This window comes from Bombina bombina, chromosome 1 (assembly GCF_027579735.1).
Source record: "Bombina bombina isolate aBomBom1 chromosome 1, aBomBom1.pri, whole genome shotgun sequence".
In the NCBI taxonomy this organism is placed as follows: Eukaryota; Metazoa; Chordata; class Amphibia; order Anura; family Bombinatoridae; genus Bombina; species Bombina bombina.
The window spans coordinates 14,681,724-14,707,546 of record NC_069499.1 but is presented as its reverse complement, the minus strand read 5'-3'; the positions used below and the strand labels follow the sequence as shown (position 1 = coordinate 14,707,546).

Below are 25,823 nucleotides of genomic sequence, written 5' to 3'. Positions count from 1 at the left end.
CCATGTCCCTCACTCTCACACAGAGAAGAATCTGTATAATAACGCGTACAGGCTGAGCCGTCTTTATATAGACTGCCCTCAGGTCACGTGTCAGTCTCTCCGCACGCCTCTCCTCAAAACCTGCTGGGTCACGTGATCATCACACAGCCTATTTTTCCCCAATTGGTCACTTCTAGCTCTTCACACTGGTCCCTTCCTTATTAACCAATCAGCAATTAGTTGCTGTGCTGTCCACTGTGGCTCTACCAATCAGAGGCGGCGCACCTGACAGGCTGTCAATCAGCTGTGCTTTCCTCTCAGTGTGTTCGCTGACAGCGGCCGCCTCGGATGCGGGGTCCTGGGGGTCCTGCCCTGAGCCTAACCGGGGCACACGGGGGCACCGACAGAGGGGAGCGCACGCAGCAGGCGGCTGTGTACTGGGACTTTCCGTGGACCCTACGAGAGGTGAGAGCCAAAGTAATGGCAGGGCAGCTAGTGAAGCTATTGTGTCACTTTCCGGTCACACTGAGGGTCATTAGTGTCACTTATATGTGATCAGTGAGGCTATTGTGTCCCCCAGTCATACAGAGGGTCATTAGTGTCACTTATATGTGATCAGTGAGGCTATTGTGTCCCCCAGTCACACAGAGGGTCAGTAGTGTCACTTATATGTGATCAGTGAGGCTATTGTGTCCCCCAGTCACACAGAGGGTCAGTAGTGTCACTTATATGTGATCAGTGAGGCTGTTGTGTCACTTCCCGGTCACACTGAGGGTCATTAGTGTCACTTATATGTGATCAGTGAGGCTATTGTGTCCCCCAGTCACACAGAGGGTCAGAAGTGTCACTTATATGTGATCAGTGAGGCTATTGAGTCACTTCCCGGTCACACCGAGGGTCATTAGTGTCACTTATATGTGTTTAGTGACTAGTGTCACTTATATGTGATTAGTGAGGCTATTGTGTAACTTCCCTGTCACACAGAGGGTCAGTAGTGTCACTTATATGTGATCAGTGAGGCTATTGTGTCCCCCAGTCACACAGAGGGTCAGTAGTGTCACTTATATGTGATCAGTGAGGCTATTGTGTCCCCCAGTCACACAGAGGGTCAGTAGTGTCACTTATATGTGATCAGTGAGGCTATTGTGTCACTTCCCGGTCACACTGAGGGTCATTAGTGTCACTTATATGTGATCAGTGAGGCTATTGTGTCCCCCAGTCACACAGAGGGTCAGAAGTGTCACTTATATGTGATCAGTGAGGCTATTGAGTCACTTCCCGGTCACACCGAGGGTCATTAGTGTCACTTATATGTGTTTAGTGACTAGTGTCACTTATATGTGATTAGTGAGGCTATTGTGTCACTTCCCGGTCACACAGAGGGTCAGAAGTGTCACTTATATGTGATCAGTGAGGCTATTGTGTCCCCCAGTCACACAGAGGGTCAGTAGTGTCACTTATATGTGATCAGTGAGGCTATTGTGTCCCCCAGTCACACAGAGGGTCAGTAGTGTCACTTATGTGATCAGTGAGGCTATTGTGTCACTTCCCGGTCACACTGAGGGTCATTAGTGTCACTTATATGTGATCAGTGAGGCTATTGTGTCCCCCAGTCACACAGAGGGTCAGAAGTGTCACTTATATGTGATCAGTGAGGCTATTGAGTGACTTCCCGGTCACACCGAGGGTCATTAGTGTCACTTATATGTGATTAGTGACTAGTGTCACTTATATGTGATCAGTGAGGCTATTTTGTCACTTCCCAGTCACGCAGAGGGTCAGAAGTGTCACTTATATGTGATCAGTGAGGCTATTGTGTCACTTCCCGGTCACACAGAGGGTCAGAAGTGTCACTTATATGTGATCAGTGAGGCTAGGGTCAGTAGTGTCACTTATATGTGATCAATGAGGCTATTGTGTCCCCCAGTCACACAGAGGGTCAGTAGTGTCACTTATATGTGATCAGTGAGGCTATTGTGTCCCCCCAGTCACACAGAGGGTCGGTAGTGTCACTTATATGTGATCAGTGAGGCTATTGTGTCCCCCAGTCACACAGAGGGTCGGAAGTGTCATTTATATGTGATCAGTGAGGCTATTGTGTCACTTCCCGGTCACACATAGGGTCAGTAGTGTCACTTATATGTGATCAGTGAGGCTACTGTGTCCCCCAGTCACACAGAGGGTCAGTAGTATCACTTATATGTGATCAGTGAGGCTATTGTGTCCCCCAGTCACACAGAGGGTCAGTAGTGTCACTTATATGTTATCAGTGAGGCTGTTGTGTCACTTACCGGTCACACAGAGGGTCAGTAGTGTCACTTATATGTGATCAGTGAGGCTATTGTGTCACGTCCTGGTCACACAGAGGGTCAGTAGTGTCACTTATGTGATCAGTGAGGCTATTATGTCACTTCCCGGTCACAAAGAGGGTCATTAGTGTCACTTATATGTGATCAGTGAGGCTATTGTGTCACTTCCCGGTCACACAGAGGGTCAGAAGTGTCACTTATATGTGATCAGTGAAGCTATTGTGTCACTTCCCGGTCACACATAGGGTCGGAAGTGTCACTTATATGTGATCAGTGAGGCTATTGTGTCACTTCCCGGTCACACATAGGGTCGGTAGTTTCACTTATATGTTATTAGTGAGGCTATTGTGTCACTTCCCGGTCACACATAGGGTCAGAAGGGTAACTTATATGTGATCAGTGAGGCTATTGTGTCACTTCCCGGACACACAGAGGGTCAGTAGTGTCACTTATATGTGATCAGTGACAGACATCCCAAGCTGCAAAAGCTCATTTCAGGGAGGTGGCTTCACCCGCTACTGTGCTGCCCCCCCCAGTTATATATTGGACACCTCAAAACAATAAATAAGATAGAGACTTATCATTAAAGTAGCTTCCCACTAAAGTCACATTAAAAAAAAAATAGCTTTATTGCACAACCACATACAACAAACCAATTTTTCAGTGATCGTACGCTTGTTGAATGCATAAATATTTTAGAATACAAAGTTTAATTACGTGATGTAAATAATAAGGTAGTATTTGTGTTTTATTTTATTAAAATCAGTGGGGGCTTTTTGGTTACTGATGCAGGCTTTAAGGGTTCTATAACGTCCCAGCAACTAAAGGCATTCCTTAAAAAAACGTTTCCGTATTTGGGCCACATTGGATCATGGTACTTGGAGCTTCAGGCAGATTGCATTCCATTTGCTGGCATCAGGAGTCGCTATTACAATCAGGTAGACTCCCTGAACTTCAGGGAGAGTTGGGATGTCTGCAGTGAGGCTATTGTGTCACTTCCCGGTCACACAGAGGGTCAGTAGTGTCACTTATATGTGATCAGTGAGGCTATTGTGTCACTTCCCGGTCACACAGAGGGTCAGTAGTGTCACTTATATGTGATCAGTGAGGCTATTGTGTCACTTCCCGGTCACACATAGGGTCAGTAGTGTCACTTATATGTGATCAGTGAGGCTATTGTGTCACTTCTTCCCGGTCACACACAGGGTCAGTAGTGTCACTTATATGTGATCAGTGAGGCTATTGTGTCACTTCCCGGTCACACATAGGGTCAGTAGTGTCACTTATATGTGATCAGTGAGGCTATTGTGTCACTTCCCGGTCACACAGAGGGTCAATAGTGTCACTTATATGTGATCAGTGAGGCTATTGTGTCGCCCGGTCACACAGAGGGTCAGAAGTGTCACTTATATGTCTTCAGTGAGGCTATTGTGTCCCCCAGTCACACAGAGGGTCGGTAGTTTCACTTATATGTGATCAGTGAGGCTATTGTGTCCCCCAGTCACACAGAGGGTCAGTAGTTTCACTTATATGTGATCAGTGAGGCTATTGTGTCCCCCAGTCATACAGAGGGTCGGTAGTTTCACTTATATGTGATCAGTGAGGCTATTGTGTCCCCCAGTCACTCAGAGGGTCAGTAGTGTCACTTATATGTGATCAGTGAGGCTATTGTGCCCCCAGTCACACAGAGGGTCAGTAGTGTCACTTATATGTGATCAGTGAGGCTATTGTGTCCCCCAGTCACACAGAGGGTCGGTAGTTTCACTTATATGTTATCAGTGAGGCTATTGTGTCACTTCCCGGTCACACAGAGGGTCGGAAGTGTCATTTATATGTGATCAGTGAGGCTGTTGTGTCACGTCCTGGTCACACAGAGGGTCAGTAGTGTCACTTATATGTGATCAGTGAGGCTATTGTGTCACTTCCCGGTCACACAGAGGGTCAGTAGTGTCACTTATATGTGATCAGTGAGGCTATTGTGTCCCCCAGTCACACAGAGGGTCAGTAGTGTCACTTATATGTGATCAGTGAGGCTATTGTGTCCCCCAGTCACACAGAGGGTCAGTAGTGTCACTAATATGTGATCAATGAAGCTATTGTGTCACTTCCCGGTCACACAGAGGGTCAATAGTGTCACTTATATGTGTTCAGTGAGGCTATTGTGTCCCTTCCCTGTTCACACAGAGGGTCAGAAGTGTCACTTATGTGATCAGTGAGGCTATTGTGTCACTTCCCGGTCACACAGAGGGTCAGAAGTGTCACTTATATGTGATCAGTGAGGCTATTGTGTCCCCTGGTCATACAGAGGGTCAGAAGTGTCACTTATATGTGATCAGTGAGGCTATTGTGTCCCCCAGTCACACAGAGGGTCAGAAGTGTCACTTATATGTGATCAGTGAGGCTATTGTGTCCCCCAGTCACACAGAGGGTCAGAAGTGTCACTTATATGTGATCAGTGAGGCTATTGTGTCCCCCAGTCACACAGAGGGTCAGTAGTTTCACTTATATGTGATCAGTGAGGCTATTGTGTTCCTTCCCCGGTCACACAGAGGGTCAATAGTTTCACTTATTTGTGATCAGTGAGGCTATTGTGTCCCCCAGTCATACAGAGGGTCGGTAGTTTCATTTATATGTGATCAGTGAGGCTATTGTGTCCCCCAGTCACTCAGAGGGTCAGTAGTGTCACTTATATGTGATCAGTGAGGCTATTGTGCCCCCAGTCACACAGAGGGTCAGTAGTGTCACTTATATGTGATCAGTGAGGTTATTGTGTCCCCCAGTCACACAGAGGGTCAGAAGTGTCACTTATATGTGATCAGTGAGGCTATTGTGTCCCACAGTCACACAGAGGGTCAGTAGTGTCACTTATATGTGATCAGTGAGGCTATTGTGTCCCCCGGTCACACAGAGGATCAGTAGTGTCACTTATATGTGATCAGTGAGGCTATTGTGTCCCCCAGTCACACAGAGGGTCTGTAGTGTCACTAATATGTGATCAATGAAGCTATTGTGTCACTTCCCGGTCACACAGAGGGTCAGTAGTTTCACTTATATGTGATCAGTGAAGCTATTGTGTCACTTCCCGGTCACACAGAGGGTCAATAGTGTCACTTATATGTGATCAGTGAGGCTATTGTGTCCCCCAGTCACACAGAGGGTCAGAAGTCTCACTTATATGTGATCAGTGAGGCTATTGTGTCACTTCCCGGTCACACAGAGGGTCGGTAGTGTCACTTATGTGATCAGTGAGGCTATTGTGTCCCCCAGTCACACAGAGGGTCAGTAGTGTCACTTATATGTGATCAGTGAGGCTATTGTGTCACTTCCCGGTCACACAGAGGGTCAGAAGTGTCACTTATATGTGATCAGTGAGGCTATTGTGTCCCCTGGTCATACAGAGGGTCAGAAGTGTCACTTATATGTGATCAGTGAGGCTATTGTGTCCCCCAGTCACACAGAGGGTCAGAAGTGTCACTTATATGTGATCAGTGAGGCTATTGTGTCACTTCCCGGTCACACAGAGGGTCGGAAGTGTCACTTATATGTGATCAGTGAGGCTATTGTGTCCCCCAGTCACACAGAGGGTCAGAAGTGTCACTTATATGTGATCAGTGAGGCTATTGTGTCCCCCAGTCACACAGAGGGTCAGAAGTGTCACTATATGTGATCAGCGAGGCTATTGTGTCACTTCCCGGTCACACAAAGGGCCAATAGTGTCACTTATATGTGATCAGTGAGGCTATTGTGTCCCCCAGTCACACAGAGGGTCAGAAGTGTCACTTATATGTGATCAGTGAGGCTATTGTGTCCCCCAGTCACACAGAGGGTCAGAAGTGTCACTATATGTGATCAGCGAGGCTATTGTGTCACTTCCCGGTCACACAGAGGGCCAATAGTGTCACTTATATGTGATCAGTGAGGCTATTGTGTCCCTTCCCCGGTCACACAGAGGGCTAATAGTGTCACTTATATGTGATCAGTGAGGCTTTTGTGTCCCTTGCCCGGTCACACAGAGGGTCAGAAGTGTCGCTAATATGTGATCAGTTAGGTTATTGTGTCCCTTCCTCAGTCACACAAAGGGTCAGAAGTGTCACTTATATGTGATCAGTGAGGCTATTGTATCACTTCCTCTGTCACACAGAGGGTCAGAAGTGTCACTTATATGTGATCAGTGAGGCTATTGTATCACTTCCTCTGTCACACAGAGGGTCAGAAGTGTCACTTATATGTGATCAGTGAGGCTATTGTATCACTTCCCGGTCACACAGAGGGTCAGAACTGTCACTTATATGTGATGAGTGAGGCTATTGTGTCACTTCCCAGTCACACAGAGGGTCAATAGTGTCACTTATATGTGTTCAGTGAGGCTTTGGTGCCCCTTCCCCGGTCACACAGTGTCAATAGTGTCACTTATATGTGATCAGTGAGGCTATTGTGTCCCCCAGTCACACACAGGGTCAGAAGGGTCACTTTTATGTGATTAGTGAGGCTATTGTGTCACTTTCCGGTCACACAGAGGGTCAATAGTGTCACTTATATGTGATCAGTTAGGTTATTGTGTAACTTCCTCGGTCACACAGAAGTTAGTAGTGTCACTTATATGTGATCAGTGAGGCTATGGTGTCCCTTCCTCGGTCACACCGAGGGTCAGAAGTGTCACTTATATGTGATCAGTGAAGCTATTGTGTCCCTTCTTCGGTCACACAGAGGGTCACTAGTGTCACTTATATGTGATCAGTGCGGCTCAGCTGGTCCTGGCACACAGTGTGTTTTATACACCTTGTTCTTTCATTACATACACTTTTTTTCATGGCTTTAGGTGACGTCCCAGTCATAACATGTAACACAACGTTAGAAAGGCAAATGTTATGTTGTATATTAAGTTGTGAGATTTATTACAATCAAGCAGTTACCACAAAAGTGACCGGTGACATGACAGCGCCCATTATTCAGTACAATAATCACCAAGAGCATCCGGTGACATGACAGAGCCCATCACTCAGTAATCACCCAGAGCGTTCAGTGACATGACTGCACCCATCACTCAGTAATCGCCCACAGCGTCTGGTGACATGACAGTACCCATCACTCAGTACAGTAATCACCCAGAGTGTCCGGTGATATGAGAGCACCCATCACTCAGAAATCACCCAGAGTGTCCGGTGACATGACAGTGCCCATCACTCAGTAATCACCCAGAGCGTCCGGTGACACTACAGCGCCCATCACTCAGTAATCATCTAGAGCATCCGGTGACATGAGAGCACCCATCACTCAGTAATCACCCAGTGAGTCCAGTGACATGACAGCACCCTTCACTCAGTAATCACCCAGAGCGTCCGTTGACATGACAGTACCCATCACTCAGTACAGTAATCACCCAGAGTGTCCGGTGATATGAGAGCACCCATCACTCAGTAATCACCCAGTGAGTCCAGTGACATGACAGCACCCTTCACTCAGTAATCACCCAGAGTGACCGGTGATATAACAGCGCCCATCACTCAGTACAGTAATCAACCAGAGCGCCCGGTGACATAACAGAGCCCATCACTCAGTAATAACCCAGTGAGTCCAGTGACATAAGAGCGCCCATCACTCAGTACAGTAATCACCCAGAGCGTCCGGTGACATGACAGCACCCATCACTCAGTAATCACCCAGAACGCCTGGTGACATGATAGCGCCCATCACTCAGTAATCACCCAGCACATCAGGTGACATGAGAGCACCCATCACTGAGCACAGTAATCACCCAGAGTGTCCGGTGACATGAGAGCACCCATCACTCAGTAATCACCCAGAGCGTCCGGTGACATGACAGTGCCTATCGCTCAGTAATCATCCAGAGCATCCGGTGACATGACAGTAATCATCTAGAGCATCCAGTGACATGAGAGCACCCATCACTCAGTAATCACCTAGAACATCCGGTGACATGACAGCGCCCTTCACTCAGTACAGTAATCACCCAGAGTTTCCGGTGACATAAGTGCGCCCATCACTCAGTAATCACCCAGAGCGTTCGGTGATATGACAACGCCCATCATTAAGTACAGTAATCAACCAGAGCGTCCGGTGACATGACAGTGTTCATCACTCAGTAATCACCCAGATCGTCTGGTGACATGACAGCACCCATCACGCAGTAATCACCCAGATCGTCTGGTGACATGACAGCACCCATCACTCAGTAATCACCCAGATCGTCTGGTGACATGACAGCACCCATCACTCAGTAATCACCCAGATCGTCTGGTGACATGACAGCACCCATCACTCAGTAATCACCCAGATCGTCTGGTGACATGACAGCACCCATCACTCAGTAATCACCCAGATCGTCTGGTGACATGACAGCACCCATCACTCAGTAATCACCCAGAACGCCCAGTGAAATGAGAGCGCCCATCACTCAGTAATCACCCAGCGCATCTGGTGATATGAGAGCGCCCATCACTGAGTACAGTAATCACCCAGAGCGTCCGGTAACATGACAGCGCCCATCACTCAGTACAGTAATCACCCAGAGCGTCCGTTGACATGAGAGCGCCCATCACTCAGTAATCACCCAGAGCATCCGGTGACATGAGAGCTCCCATCACTCAGTAATCACCCAGAGCATCCGGTGACATGAGAGCGCCCATCACTCAGTAATCACCCAGAGCATCCGGTGACATGAGAGCGCCCATTACTCAGTAATCACCCAGAGCATCCGGTGACATGAGAGCTCCCATCACTCAGTAATCACCTAGAACGTCCGGTGATGTGACAGTGCACATCACTCAGTAATCACCCAGAGCGTCCGGTGAACATGAGAGCGCCCATCACTCAGTAATCACCCAGAGTGTCGAGTGACATGAGAGCGCCCATCACTCAGTAATCACCCAGAGCAACCGGTGACATGAGAGCGCCCATCACTCCGTAATCACCTAGAACGTCCGGTGACGTGACAGTGCACACCACTCAGTAATCACCCAGAGCGTCCAGTGACATGAGAGCGCCCATTACTCAGTAATCACCCAGGGCGTCCAGTGACATGACGGCGCCCTTTACTCTGTACAGTAATCACCCAGAGCGTCCAGTGACATGGCAGCGCCCATCACTCAGTACAGCAATCACCCAGAGCGTCCAGTGACATGAGAGCGCCCATCACTCAGGTGATGTGACAGTGCACATCACTCAGTAATCACCCAGAGCGTCCGGTGAACATGAGAGCGCCCATCACTCAGTAATCACCCAGAGTGTCGAGTGACATGAGAGCGCCCATCACTCAGTAATCACCCAGAGCAACCGGTGACATGAGAGCGCCCATCACTCCGTAATCACCTAGAACGTCCGGTGACGTGACAGTGCACACCACTCAGTAATCACCCAGAGCGTCCAGTGACATGAGAGCGCCCATTACTCAGTAATCACCCAGGGCGTCCAGTGACATGACGGCGCCCTTTACTCTGTACAGTAATCACCCAGAGCGTCCAGTGACATGGCAGCGCCCATCACTCAGTACAGCAATCATCCAGAGCATCCGGTGACATGACAGTAATCATCTAGAGCATCCAGTGACATGAGAGCACCCATCACTCAGTAATCACCTAGAACATCCGGTGACATGACAGCGCCCTTCACTCAGTACAGTAATCACCCAGAGTTTCCGGTGACATAAGTGCGCCCATCACTCAGTAATCACCCAGAGCGTTCGGTGATATGACAACGCCCATCATTAAGTACAGTAATCAACCAGAGCGTCCGGTGACATGACAGTGTTCATCACTCAGTAATCACCCAGATCGTCTGGTGACATGACAGCACCCATCACGCAGTAATCACCCAGATCGTCTGGTGACATGACAGCACCCATCACTCAGTAATCACCCAGATCGTCTGGTGACATGACAGCACCCATCACTCAGTAATCACCCAGATCGTCTGGTGACATGACAGCACCCATCACTCAGTAATCACCCAGATCGTCTGGTGACATGACAGCACCCATCACTCAGTAATCACCCAGATCGTCTGGTGACATGACAGCACCCATCACTCAGTAATCACCCAGAACGCCCAGTGAAATGAGAGCGCCCATCACTCAGTAATCACCCAGCGCATCTGGTGATATGAGAGCGCCCATCACTGAGTACAGTAATCACCCAGAGCGTCCGGTAACATGACAGCGCCCATCACTCAGTACAGTAATCACCCAGAGCGTCCGTTGACATGAGAGCGCCCATCACTCAGTAATCACCCAGAGCATCCGGTGACATGAGAGCTCCCATCACTCAGTAATCACCCAGAGCATCCGGTGACATGAGAGCGCCCATCACTCAGTAATCACCCAGAGCATCCGGTGACATGAGAGCGCCCATTACTCAGTAATCACCCAGAGCATCCGGTGACATGAGAGCTCCCATCACTCAGTAATCACCTAGAACGTCCGGTGATGTGACAGTGCACATCACTCAGTAATCACCCAGAGCGTCCGGTGAACATGAGAGCGCCCATCACTCAGTAATCACCCAGAGTGTCGAGTGACATGAGAGCGCCCATCACTCAGTAATCACCCAGAGCAACCGGTGACATGAGAGCGCCCATCACTCCGTAATCACCTAGAACGTCCGGTGACGTGACAGTGCACACCACTCAGTAATCACCCAGAGCGTCCAGTGACATGAGAGCGCCCATTACTCAGTAATCACCCAGGGCGTCCAGTGACATGACGGCGCCCTTTACTCTGTACAGTAATCACCCAGAGCGTCCAGTGACATGGCAGCGCCCATCACTCAGTACAGCAATCACCCAGAGCGTCCAGTGACATGAGAGCGCCCATCACTCAGTAATCACCCAGAGCGTCCAGTGACATGGCAGCGCCCATCACTCAGTAATCACCTAGAGGGTCCGGTGACATGAGAGCGCCCATCACTCAGTAATCACCCAGAGCGTCCAGTGACATGGCAGCGCCGATCACTCAGTAATCACCTAGAGGGTCCGGTGACATGAGAGCGCCCATCACTCAGTAATCACCCAGAGCGTCCAGTGACATGGCAGCGCCCATCACTCAGTAATCACCCAGAGGGTCCGGTGACATGAGAGCGCCCATCACTCAGTAATCACCCAGCGCATCCAGTGACATGATAGCACCCATCACTCAGTAATCACCCAGAGGGTCCGGTGACATGAGAGCGCCCATCACTCATAAATCACCCAGAGGGTCCGGAGACATGAGAGCGCCCATCACTCAGAAATCACCCAGAGGGTCCGGTGACATGAGAGCGCCCATCACTCAGTAATCACCCAGAGGGTCCGGTGACATGAGAGCGCCCATCACTCAGAAATCACCCAGAGGGTCCGGAGACATGAGAGCGCCCATCACTCAGAAATCACCCAGAGGGTCCGGTGACATGAGAGCGCCCATCACTCAGTAATCACCCAGAGGGTCCGGTGACATGAGAGCGCCCATCACTCAGAAATCACCCAGAGGGTCCGGTGACATGAGAGCGCCCATCACTCAGTAATCACCCAGCGCATCTGGTGACATGAGAGCGCCTGTTACAGAAGCATTAGTTATTTTGTTGTGAAGAAACTTATTTCCCAGCAGCAATGCCTGAACCAGCCAAGCCAGCGCCTAAGAAGGGCTCCAAGAAAACTGTAATAAGTATCATTTCATAAAGGGTTAACTCTGTTCAGTTTTGAGAAAACTATTTTCTGAGGCAGGTTTCCTAGCATATTGTGTACTGTAATTAAGTTTGTGATAAGCATTCACTGCTAGGTGATAAGAAGGACTCAATTGTTTTCTTGTGTGTACTTGTTATCTGCGGTGGCTTGTCCAAGGGCTTTGTCTAAATGTGTGATGGGGGATTTTATGCTTCCCCCCCTGGGAGTGCCCTGTGTGCATGTAACCTAAATAAAAAAGCAGGCTGGGCATCCCAGTCCTCAGTTCTTGGTTGTCCCTCAATCGCAGCGTTGACTCGTTTTTGTGGGCAGAAGGGTATCCTAGCTGTACTACAGCTAAGGGGGATTATTCTACATTTGCGAGACTCATATAGAATACTATGGAAAGCAGTTTCTCCCCTCTTCAGCAATAGGAATCCAGGCTACTAAGCGGTCCATCTCTCAGCGAGACTAAGGGTAACCGTAACATTTGGCGGCAGCGGTGGGATTTTTCCTGGATTTCCTAGGAGAGGTACAGAACGGATGGAGAGCGCTTACGAAAAATTGAAGCGTACAACCCTAAAGGATTTACTTGAAAGCAGAGGGGGGTACGCCAGCAACCGGCCGAGGAGAGAGCTGATCGCAGAATTGACCGAACTGGATCAGAGCTTCACAATGGCGGAAACACCGACCACGATTAGTGACGAAAAAACCAGGATTGTTCGGGAGAGGCTCTCACTGTACGGGCCGAACCCCTCCATGGAATTGGTACAGCAGTTGATGGTGGAAGCGGACAAGGATATACGAGAGACTCGAGCCCACGAACTCAACCTAGCGAACGCACACCGCAATGCTGAAGCCCCGCAGGTAATCATCCCTGTCGAAAATGCTGGGAGGCCCAAGATACCCTATGCGGCATTTCGACCCTTCCTAGAGAGTGAGACAGGGATTGATGAATATTTGGCGGACTTCGAAAGGCAATGTGCCCTGCACCAGATTCCCAACAGGGAGTGGCCCACGATATTGTCTGGGAAACTATCCGGGCGAGCCCTGGAAGCCTTTCGTACTCTGGGTGCTGAGGAAGTGACACAGTATGAGCTAGTTAAGGAGACACTGTTGCGACGGTACGCAGTAACTCCGGACGCGTATCGCCGACAGTTTCGGGGCACGAAAAAGAAGCCTAACGATACCCATATGGAATGGGCGCACCGAATGCGGAGAGCGGCAAATCACTGGATGAGCGGAAGTAAAGCGGTGACTGGTGAGGAAATTTTACAATTGTTTCTCTTAGAACATTTTTATAATGGCATGGAACAGCAAGGGAAGGAATGGCTGCGAGACAGGCGACCATCTACCTTAGAAGAAGCAGCCAAATTGGCCGATGAACATTATGACTCCCGTCTTCACGAACCCAGAGAGGTTTACCGTGCACCCCCTCGTGCTGAATTCCGAGCCCCGGTGCCCGCAGGGCCCGCCCGACACTCAGGACCACCCAATAACAGCTCTGAACGTCCCAGACCGACTTGCCACCGATGCAAGCAACCAGGGCATTTCATGGCTAGCTGCCCCCTTAATACGCACCAGACACCCAGGAATTACAATTACCCCTCTGGGGCATATCGTCCGGCCCGGACCCTCTGTGTTAACCAAGAGGCCCCTATGGAGGAATATTTGGGGCCGCTTCACGAGGCGGACCCTGTATATGCTGCCTCAGATAACCGCCAGCACCATCGGCAGAAGGTATGGCTCGAGGGGCGATCTACCGAGGGATTGAGAGACACAGGGGCTACTATCACGCTGGTACAGAGTCATTTGGTGCCGGAGCACAAGCGATCTGGACAGACTGTGGCCGTTAGAGTGGCGGGGGGGGATGTGTACAAAATTCCAACAGCTAAAGTGCATCTTGATTGGGGAGCGGGAAAGGGGGCTGTGAACGTGGGCATAATGGATAATTTACCTGCCGAAGTACTACTGGGCAATGATTTGGGCCCCATGACTTCTGCCTATGCTCCAGTATGCAACAACGAGGCGGACCCAGTGACTACACGGGCCCAAGCCCGGACGGAGCGAGAACTCTCACCAGTGCGGGAGACACAGGTAAGACCTACCCCGACCTTGCCTGACATGTTAGGCCCCATACCCTGGGACACCCCAGATGCTTTCGAGACAGAGTCTAAGACTGACCCGACCTTACAAAAGTACCGGGAACGAGCAGAGACCGGAGGGGGCGGGGCAGATAATGAAACATTCTTATGGGAAAAAGGGAAACTATACCGCTGGACAGAGAAAAGGGGACAGCGTAGGCGACAGCTGGTAGTGCCCCACAAATACCGTCAAGAAATCCTCAAGATAGGCCACGACATCCCCTTAGCAGGCCACCTAGCTGTAACCCGTACCCTACACCGCATTACTCACACGTTCTTTTGGCCAGGGGTACACGCTGACGTTAGAACTTACTGTAACACCTGCGATGTGTGTCAACGAGTAGGAAGGCGAGGCGATCACCCTAAAGCCCATCTAGTAAATATGCCCATTGTAGAGGAACCCTTCAGCCGGGTTGCTATTGACCTAGTGGGACCACTGGCTACCCCTAGTCCCTCCGGTAAGCGCTACATTCTTACCGTAGTGGACTACGCTACCAGGTACCCAGAGGCTGTCGCCCTATCCAACATACAAGCGGATACGGTAGCGAATGCACTAGTACAGGTGTTCTCCCGGGTAGGATTTCCAAAAGAAATCCTATCCGACCGAGGCACCCAATTTACGGCTGAATTGACCCAACAACTCTGGCAGGTTTGCAAAATTAAGTCCCTCCTGAGCTCTCCATACCACCCCCAGACGAACGGGCTGTGTGAGAGGTTCAATGGGACCCTCAAGCAAATGCTCAAGACGTTCACTCAGGAATACCGAGACTGGGAACGCTTCCTGCCGCACCTCCTTTTTGCTTATCGGGAGGTGCCCCAGGAAACGACAGGGTTCTCTCCCTTCGAGTTGCTCTACGGAAGAAAGGTACGGGGACCCCTAAACCTGATCCGGGAGCACTGGGAGGGAGAGATGGAGACTGACGGTGTCCCCATTGTGCCATACGTGCTGGAACTCAGGGACCGAATGGAGCAATTAGCCAAATCCGTGCGGGCTAATCTCCAGTCGGCCCAGGGAAGACAGAAAGTATGGTACGATCGGGGGGCCCGAAAGAGAATCTTTACCATAGGACAAAAGGTGTTAGTACTTAAGCCGGTGAAGACAGACAAATTGCAGGCGTCCTGGCAGGGCCCCTACCAGATCGTAGAGAAAAGGGGAGACACCACTTATGTGATAGCTAGCTGCCACGACAACAATCTTAGAAAGACATTCCATGTAAACATGCTCAAGGAATATTTTGAGCGACCAGAGAACGTGACGGCCGTATGTTGTTCCCCTCAGGAAGGCCCCGACAGTCTACCCATTCCAGACCTATTAGAAAAGAGTCTCCCCACAGGTATAGTGGCTCAGGTTCAGATAGGAGACCGACTTAGCCCCACTGAAAGGGAGCAGCTCAACCAACTCCTACAGTCCAAACACCTCACCTTCTCCCCAATGCCAGGGTACACTACTTTAACCACCCACCAGGTAGATACTCCGGGACAAGCTCCCTTGCGCCAGGCTCCGTACCGAATCCCCGAAGCAGTTAGGATAGGAATGAAGAAGGAGATCGATGAGATGCTCCAACTCAGGGTAATTGAGCCCTCCGATAGTCCCTGGGCCTCCCCAGTTGTCTTGGTGCCCAAGAAAGATGGGACCACCCGGTTCTGCGTAGACTATCGGAGGCTCAATGAAAAGACCGTGACGGACGCTTACCCTATGCCCAGGGTAGACGAGCTACTCGATCGTATAGCCAGGGGAAATTACCTGACCACTATTGACCTCTGCAAAGGTTACTGGCAGATTCCCCTGGCCCCGGAGGCTATCCCCAAGTCGGCATTCGTCACCCCATTCGGCTTATATCAGTTTAGGGTAATGCCGTTTGGGATGAAGAATGCCCCAGCTACATTCCAGCGCTTGGTGGATAGGCTCCTGGATGGCTTCCAGAGTTTTGCTTGCGCCTACCTGGACGACATAGCGATCCACAGTGAGTCATGGGAGGACCACTTAGCTCACATAGGAATGGTTCTGGATCAGATCCGGGCTGCTGGCCTGACTCTGAAGCCAGAAAAATGCCACTTTGGGATGGCCGAGGTACAGTACCTGGGTCACCGGGTGGGGTGTGGAAAGCAGCGACCAGAGCCGGCCAAGATAGAAGCTGTCACCAATTGGCCCACCCCCATCACTAAGACTCAGGTCCTAGCCTTCCTGGGCACGGCAGGGTACTATAGACGGTTCGTACCAGACTACAGCACACTTGCCAAACCCCTGACTGACTTGACCAAGAAGAACTTACCTCGACAGGTCCTGTGGTCTCCCCACTGTGAAACGGCTTTCCAGGCTCTCAAAAATGCTCTAATTAACGCTCCTGTCTTGGCGGCTCCAGCCCTTAACAAACGTTTTATCGTCCATACAGATGCTTCCATGTTCGGGCTGGGAGCCGTCCTCAGCCAAGTAGGCGAAGATGGAGGGGAGCATCCAGTTGCCTACATCAGCCGGAAGCTCCTGCCCCGCGAAGTCAGCTATGCAGCGGTCGAAAAGGAGTGTTTGGCTTTGGTGTGGGCATTAAAGAAATTGACTCCCTATTTATATGGGCAGGAGTTCACTCTGGTCACCGACCATAACCCGTTGGTGTGGCTGAACCGGGTCTCTGGAGATAATGGCAGGCTATTACGTTGGAGTTTATCGTTGCAACCCTTCAATTTCACCATTACTTACAGACCTGGGAAACAGAATGGCAACGCCGACGGGTTGTCCAGACAAACCGACCTCAGCCCCGCATAACCAGCAGTCTGGACAGCCTTAGTCTGCCCCGAAAAGGGGTCAGACCGTGTCTGCCAGAGTGTTCCACAGAAAGGGAGCACTGTTACAGAAGCATTAGTTATTTTGTTGTGAAGAAACTTATTTCCCAGCAGCAATGCCTGAACCAGCCAAGCCAGCGCCTAAGAAGGGCTCCAAGAAAACTGTAATAAGTATCATTTCATAAAGGGTTAACTCTGTTCAGTTTTGAGAAAACTATTTTCTGAGGCAGGTTTCCTAGCATATTGTGTACTGTAATTAAGTTTGTGATAAGCATTCACTGCTAGGTGATAAGAAGGACTCAATTGTTTTCTTGTGTGTACTTGTTATCTGCGGTGGCTTGTCCAAGGGCTTTGTCTAAATGTGTGATGGGGGATTTTATGCTTCCCCCCCTGGGAGTGCCCTGTGTGCATGTAACCTAAATAAAAAAGCAGGCTGGGCATCCCAGTCCTCAGTTCTTGGTTGTCCCTCAATCGCAGCGTTGACTCGTTTTTGTGGGCAGAAGGGTATCCTAGCTGTACTACAGCTAAGGGGGATTATTCTACATTTGCGAGACTCATATAGAATACTATGGAAAGCAGTTTCTCCCCTCTTCAGCAATAGGAATCCAGGCTACTAAGCGGTCCATCTCTCAGCGAGACTAAGGGTAACCGTAACAGCGCCCATCACTCAGTAATCACCCAGCGCATCTGGTGACATGAGAGCGCCCATCACTCAGTATAGTAATAACCCAGAGCGTCCAGTGATTTGACAGCACCATCACTTAGTACAGTGATCACCCCGTGCATCTTTTAACATAACAATGTACCATCACTCACATTCTCCGGGCCTGGTGACCTGAGAGCACCACATCTTTCAGTACAGTAAATATTCTGAAGCGCTGGTGACCTAAAAACGCCCCATTGCTCTGTTTCTGAGGAGCTGGTGACCTGAGATAGCCCCATCAATCAGTACAGTAAACTTTCTGAGGGGCCGGTGACCTGAGAGCGCCCTATCGCTCAGTACAGTAAATATTCTAACGGGCTGGTGACCTGAGAGCGCCCTATTGCTCTGTTTCTGAGGGGCTGGTGACCTGAGAGCGCCCTATCGCTCAGTACAGTAAATATTCTAACGGGCTGGTGACCTGAGAGCGCCCTATTGCTCTGTTTCTGAGGGGCTGGTGACCTGAGAGCGCCCTATCGCTCAGTACAGTAAATATTCTAACGGGCTGGTGACCTGAAAGCGCCCTATTGCTCTGTTTCTGAGGGGCTGGTGACCTGAGAGCGCCCTATCGCTCAGTACAGTAAATATTCTAACGGGCTGGTGACCTGAAAGCGCCCTATTGCTCTGTTTCTGAGGGGCTGGTGACCTGAGAGCGCCCTATCGCTCAGTACAGTAAATATTCTAACGGGCTGGTGACCTGAAAGCGCCCTATTGCTCTGTTTCTGAGGGGCTGGTGACCTGAGAGCGCCCTATCGCTCAGTACAGTAAATATTCTAACGGGCTGGTGACCTGAGAGCGCCCTATTGCTCTGTTTCTGAGGGGCTGGTGACCTGAGAGCGCCCTATCGCTCAGTACAGTAAATATTCTAACGGGCTGGTGACCTGAGAGAGCCCTATTGCTCTGTTTCTGAGGGGCTGGTGACCTGAGAGCGCCCTATCGCTCAGTACAGTAAATATTCTAACGGGCTGGTGACCTGAAAGCGCCCTATTGCTCTGTTTCTGAGGGGCTGGTGACCTGAGAGCGCCCTATCGCTCAGTACAGTAAATATTCTAACGGGCTGGTGACCTGAAAGCGCCCTATTGCTCTGTTTCTGAGGGGCTGGTGACCTGAGAGCGCCCTATCGCTCAGTACAGTAAATATTCTAACGGGCTGGTGACCTGAGAGCGCCCTATTGCTCTGTTTCTGAGGGGCTGGTGACCTGAGAGCGCCCTATTGCTCAGTACAGTAAATATTCTAATGGGCTGGTGACCTGAGAGCGCCCTATTGCTCTGTTTCTGAGGGGCCGGTGACCTGAGAGCGCCCTATCGCTCAGTACAGTAAATATTCTAACGGGCTGGTGACCTGAAAGCGCCCTATTGCTCTGTTTCTGAGGAGCCGGTGACCTAAGAGCGCCCTATTGCTCTGTTTCTGAGGGGCTGGTGACCTGAGAGCGCCCTATCGCTCAGTACAGTAAATATTCTAACGGGCTGGTGACCTGAGAGCGCCCTATTGCTCTGTTTCTGAGGGGCCGGTGACCTGAGAGCGCCCTATCGCTCAGTGCAGTAAATATTCTAACGGGCTGGTGACCTGAAAGCGCCCTATTGTTCTGTTTCTGAGGGGCTGGTGACCTGAGAGCGCCCTATTGTTCTGTTTCTGAGGGGCTGGTGACCTGAAAGCGCCCTATTGCTCAGTACAGTAAATATTCTAACGGGCTGGTGACCTGAAAGCGCCCTATTGTTCTGTTTCTGAGGGGCTGGTGACCTGAGAGCGCCCTATTGTTCTGTTTCTGAGGGGCTGGTGACCTGAAAGCGCCCTATTGCTCTGTTTCTGAGGGGCTGGTGACCTGAGAGCGCCCTATTGCTCAGTACAGTAAATATTCTAATGGGCTGGTGACCTGAGAGCGCCCTATTGCTCTGTTTCTGAGGGGCCGGTGACCTGAGAGCGCCCTATTGCTCAGTACAGTAAATATTCTAATGGGCTGGTGACCTGAAAGCGCCCTATTGCTCTGTTTCTGAGGGGCTGGTGACCTGAAAGCGCCCTATTGTTCTGTTTCTGAGGGGCTGGTGACCTGAAAGCGCCCTATTGCTCAGTACAGTAAATATTCTAATGGGCTGGTGACCTGAAAGCGCCCTATTGCTCTGTTTCTGAGGGGCTGGTGACCTGAGAGCGCCCTATTGTTCTGTTTCTGAGGGGCTGGTGACCTGAAAGCGCCCTATTGCTCAGTACAGTAAATATTCTAATGGGCTGGTGACCTGAAAGCGCCCTATTGCTCTGTTTCTGAGGGGCCGGTGACCTGAAAGCGCCCTATTGCTCAGTACAGTAAATATTCTAATGGGCTGGTGACCTGAAAGCGCCCTATTGCTCTGTTTCTGAGGGGCTGGTGACCTGAGAGCGCCCTATTGCTCAGTACAGTAAATATTCTAATGGGCTGGTGACCTGAAAGCGCCCCATTGTTCTGTTTCTGAGGGGCCGGTGACCTGAGAGCGCCCTATCGCTCAGTACAGTAAATATTCTAACGGGCTGGTGACCTGAAAGCGCCCTATTGCTCTGTTTCTGAGGGGCCGGTGACCTGAAAGCGCCCTATCGCTCAGTACAGTAAATATTCTAACGGGCTGGTGACCTGAAAGCGCCCTATTGCTCTGTTTCTGAGGGGCCGGTGACCTGAAAGCGCCCTATCGCTCAGTACAGTAAATATTCTAACGGGCTGGTGACCTGAAAGCGCCCTATTGCTCTGTTTCTGAGGGGCCGGTGACCTGAAAGCGCCCCATTGTTCTGTTTCTGAGGGGCTGGTGACCTGAGCCATTGCTAAGTGCAGTAATCACCTGGAGTATCAGGTGAATAAACTTAGAGCAAGAAAATCTCCCGGGAAGATCATCTACTTATAGAGCTTGTATATGAACATATTTTATGTTGCCATAATAAGGACCATATGTATTGTTACAGTACTCAATGTTCTCACAACTGAATAGCGAACAAAACTCTTTCTTGATTTTGTAGGATTCAGAACATAAACAATTGGTTTCTCCCCACATAAACTGCAAACAAAACTTCATCAGTAAATTTATATAGATTTGCTCTTTTGTCTTAGTTTCTTCCAGATGTCAGGAACATAATTCCTTTGCATAGAATAGTAGAACTGCTTACTTTAGGCTAGATTACAAGTGGCACCCTATTTAGCCCTCCTGTTTGAGCGTTAAATTTGCTAGATGTAATCTTTTTGCGCGCATCGGGTAGCAAGCATATTACAAGTTGAAAGTAAAAAGTTTTCGCACAAGCTTTTACTTTCAACTTGTTATATGCACGCTACTTCCGACGCGCAAAGAGGACGGCGGTAAACCCCTTATTGCTAGTAATCTAGCCCTCAATCTACTAAAAGTACAAAAGAAGTTCAGTGTCCTGCACAGAAAATGTAACCAGCCGAGTGGCAATATAAAGTTCCTGGGTGGGGCCAGTGTAATACTTTCTGATATTATAACATTTTCATTCAATCCAAAGTACAAATTAATTGCTTAATTTAACATAAATGTATTTAATGATAATTTGTGCAATAATCATGGGAAAAAAGTAGTATTAGCTCATTTTAGATTATTATGGGCTAAAACTTTAGCTGGGTGAGCAGTAAAATCATCCGGCACGGTGCTCCCATTAAAAACTGTAAACAAAAAACACATTTCTTACTTTATTTAAAATTGATTATATTTTGTAAATCTTCCTGTTTTTATTTATGGTGTATGTTTTATGTATCACTTCAGAATGCTTGGGACACTTCAGTCAGGATAATCCTTTAAACCTTACCAAATGCAGAAACTAAAATTTCCTGCAATTAAAGGGACAGCAAATCTAGGAAAAAAACTTTACAATTGGAAACACGCTCTATGTATTACTTCCAAACATTATTATTTAGTTGTGTAAAAATCTATCATTTATGGCTACAAATTGTACTCAAACCTTACTACAGGGGAGGGTCAGGACTTTCTTCCTACACTGTTTATAAGTAGGTTACATGTTTGCTCTATTTACAAGAATAGATAAATGCACGAGGCCATGTGCATGTTCAGTGCCATCAAGCAGTGCACTATGCTTTACCGTATAAATGTCAGTTAACGGGTTGTTTCTTTTTCTTCCAGGGAGCCATCAGAACATGTAATAAAACTGCTGTCGCACTTCCACTGCTGGACTCATGTAGAGGTATCTGTACAATTACTGCCATACATATTGTGCTCTTTATATTAATAAGCAAGTTATACATATAGTGAGCCTTGTTATTTTACAATCGTTTCACCTGGGTGGGTTCTGTTATAACACTTCCTTCTGCCTGCTGAATATCACACATTATAGTGCTAATATTTCTGTGCCTAGACGGGACTCCCTCATAGCCAGACCTCCCTGGTTCTTGGTTCCAACAGGTCACACGTTGAGCTAAATAACACACTAGGAATAAGCAACTGCAGTGGTGCATTTAGCTTTTATTTATTTATTTATTTATTTATAATCCTAAATTAGTGGATTAATGATAAAACTTCAGTAAATTACATATTTCCATTGCAGGTTGACATTTAATAAATATCTGCAAACTAAATGTCGCTTTTGAGCATTCTACTTGTGTAGGTAACTCGCTGAAATAGTGCCAACCTGGTGCTTACAGGCAGAAAGTATAAATGTTTCAGAACAGCTTCAGTGCTGGAAGGTTTGGGGTCTAGTGTTATTGCTTCCCTATTCAGTCTCCTTTCTCAGATCTGTATCGGTGAGCAGAGGCCTATAATAGTATGTAATTAATATTAATACATTTGCAGTTTTAGTGGGACTAAACATGGCCAATTGATTTAGTGGATATTAGTGTTGTGTGTCTCTGTAACATAAGCAAGATACCATTAGCACAACTTACAGATCCATCTCTTTGGTTTAATTATAACTGGATATGAGACATTTGCAAATCTCTTTAACCCTAGAACAGTAGATATACTGACTTTTACTCTAGGCAATGCAGGTAACTGACTATGGGCACCTTATAAGGGAACCTACTAGGTGGTCTAGTGATTATACCACAGTATCACATTATGTGTACAACAGATACGTGCAGTAGTGAGTGTGTACAACAGATACGTGCAGTGGTGAGTGTGTACAACAGATACGTGCAGTGGTGAGTGTGTACAACAGATACGTGCAGTGGTGATTGTGTACAACAGATACGTGCAGTGGTGATTGTGTACAACAGATACGTGCAGTGGTGAGTGTGTACAACAGATACGTGCAGTGGTGATTGTGTACAACAGATACGTGCAGTGGTGAGTGTGTACAACAGATATGTGCAGTAGTGAGTCTGTACAACAGATACGTGCAGATACGTGCAGTATATAAATGTAACCCTCCTAAGTTTAGCAAGTATGTCCCTTTAAATTCATAGCTAGGCAGCTTTTGTGCTGATGAAGATGTGACAGCTTTGAACTTGTACATTGATTACAAAACAAAGGTAAATTAAGAACCAGTAGGGATGTTCCATATTTCAGTAGCTGGAGAATCAAATGATCCGCAGAGAAATGTAAAGTAGAAAGTTTTCTTTTAAAAACATTTATCGGCAACAAAATTTAACATAGTTCTATATAATATAAGTGGAAATGACAGCACCCAAATGTAGAAATGCGAAAGAAGCCAACTGATATAAGGCTAATGCCAAGGTAAGCTTGAGAGGTTCCTTGGGAGCGATGACCGTTCTCTCAGTCTGACTATAAAAGGCAAAAGGATTATCCTCTGTAAAAACAAAAAGAAGCGCTAAAAGCAAAAACACATAGACCGGTAGGGATAAACAGGATGTCAGAAATGTATTCTATACAATATAATACAAATAATAAAATTACATATTCAGCCACCATTGGTAAATAATAGGTAAATAAGGTATGACCTCTGATACTTGTATATGCGCATGAGGTACCAAATAGAAAAAATATATAAAATGTATTAATGTAAAAATATAAAAAATTGCCAATCCCCTCAAAAAGATTCTTATAAAAACTCCCAGGATAATAATTCCAGTGATTCCTAAGGAAGGATACAATGTTCCTTAATTAGTAACACTATGTGTCAAAAGTATCACTTTCAGCATGTATAAACAGTCATAAATGTAACAGTTCGTGGTTTTATATATTCAATGAAGTTTGCCTTCGTGCCAGGTAATATTCAGAAAAGGCTAAATATCTTCCTTATCCCACAAACATATCACTCTTACCGGCTATTTTTCACCTCCCAGTACCTTATGAAGACCGCCGTATCTCACTTACTTCCGGGTTTCAGGTCTCAATTGATGAACTAATTAGAAACTCATGTTGTTACCACTCCCCCAAGAACAAAATTGCTGGGCTATAAAAAGCAAACCTTAGATCAAACAAGTCATCTTGATAAAGGCTTCCAAGGAAGCTGAAACGCGTAGATGAGACTTGTTGGAACTCTACATATTCATTTGATCCCTTGATATAGAGCGCTCTATGAAGAAGAAGGGAAGACATTCTACTTTGTAAGCATTACAGACATCATCACGAACAGGTATCAGCACAGAGTCTGAAAAAGAAACACCCATGATTGGCTAATCCCTACCCAGGTGAGACCTGAAACCCGGAAGTAAGTGAGATACTCACTCAAGGCGCACAGCGCTACGGCGGTCTTCATAAGGTACTGGGAGGTGAAAAATAGCCGGTAAGAGTGATATGTTTGTGGGATAAGGAAGATATTTAGCCTTTTCTGAATATTACCTGGCACAAAGGCAAACTTCATTGAATATATAAAACCACGAACTGTTACATTTATGACTGTTTATACATGCTGAAAGTGATACTTTTGACACATAGTGTTACTAATTAAGGAACATTGTATCCTTCCTTCGGAATCACTGGAATTCTTATCCTGGGAGTTTTTATAAGAATCTTTTTTGAGGCGATTGGCATTTTTTTTTATAATTTTACATTAACACTTAACATTTATATATTTTTTCTATTTGGTACCTCATGCGCATATACAAGTATCAGAGGTAATACCTTATTTATCTATTATTTACCACCAGTGGCTGAATATGTAATTTTATTATTTTTATTATATTGTATAGAATACATTTCTGACATCCTGTTTATCCCTACCGGTCTATGTGTTTTTGCTTTTAGCGCTTCCTTTTTTGATGAGATTGTAGAGATCTTCTCTTTAAGTTGCTTTAACACATTGAGAGTGGTTTAGTTCTATTTGTGTTTGTTCTACAAAGGATTATCCTCTGGTCATGAGTTTGAGAGCTTGGCAAATATTCTTTGTCTCATATGTCTATTATAGTCAATAACTGACAGACTCTAATCCGTCTGTAATTTTAAGACTATTGACCTTTCACTACTACAGTAGAAATACTGCTCTGGACTCATAGAGCACTGGTGGTCCTGAGCTGAAAATACCGCTGATCCAATCTTCAGTGCTACTACCACATCTGAGTCGTGCAAGTAGCGCTGCTGATTGGATTTGCAGCGTTTTCCACTCAGAGGCAGCAGTGCTCTACAAGTCCCAAGTGCTATTTCTACTGTATGTTTAACCCCTTTGTGGGGATCAAACACACAGTATTGTAGGCTCGATAGCCTTAAATGCAAAGAGCATGTCTTTTTTTTTTTTTTTTTTTTTTTTTTTTTTTTTTATGCAAAAATGTCAACATGTCCACATGCTCCTGGCTGAGGCTGGCTCTCTTTTTTGCAAGGTATTTTACCTGCAGCACAGAAGATGCGCTCAGATGGTGTTGAGGTGCCTGAGATGCATAAGTAGGGTTTTGCCAATTTTACCAAGGTGGGATAATTATCTATGCAAAGGGTTTTCCTCCTTGGCAAGGGGCCTCTAAATAAAGTAAGCCTGGACTTCATTCTAACATTAAAATATCTTAAAATTCTTTATGCAATGATAAATAACCAGTTATAAGGCTAGGGGGAAAATATCTAGTCTGCTCTTAAAATAACAAATATACACTTATAGAGGCTGAATCTGGTACAAATAACAATTTAAAAAAGTCAAAGTCACTAAGGACTATATATTAATTACAGGACAAAGCCTTACACATTTACCTATACAGTACATATAATCAGCAATATCAAGCGAGCTGCTAATAATTGTGCAAACAGATAATGCAAAGCATAGTCCCAAATCACCTGATTTAATATAAACAATCCAAATGATGACTATTATTTCTGGGTTGCACAGGTGATCTTATCCACATAAGCCAGGAGTAGTTGTAAACTTAAAAAGAAACTTATACCGTCCTAAAAACGTAAACGT

At 47.5% G+C, this 25,823-nt stretch overlaps 1 protein-coding gene across 2 annotated transcripts in view; it reads left to right on the top strand.

The window, feature by feature from the left end:
* Positions 1-287: 287 nt before the first annotated feature.
* The window catches only part of LOC128644717 (SERTA domain-containing protein 2), a 29,272-nt gene continuing 3,736 nt past the window's right edge, over positions 288-25,823 (top strand). For both annotated transcript variants that reach the window (XR_008400042.1, XM_053697240.1), the window contains exons 1-2: positions 288-444; positions 21,665-21,725. The gene's annotated coding sequence lies outside the window, so the exon portion shown is untranslated. The remainder of the gene's footprint in view (positions 445-21,664; positions 21,726-25,823) is intronic.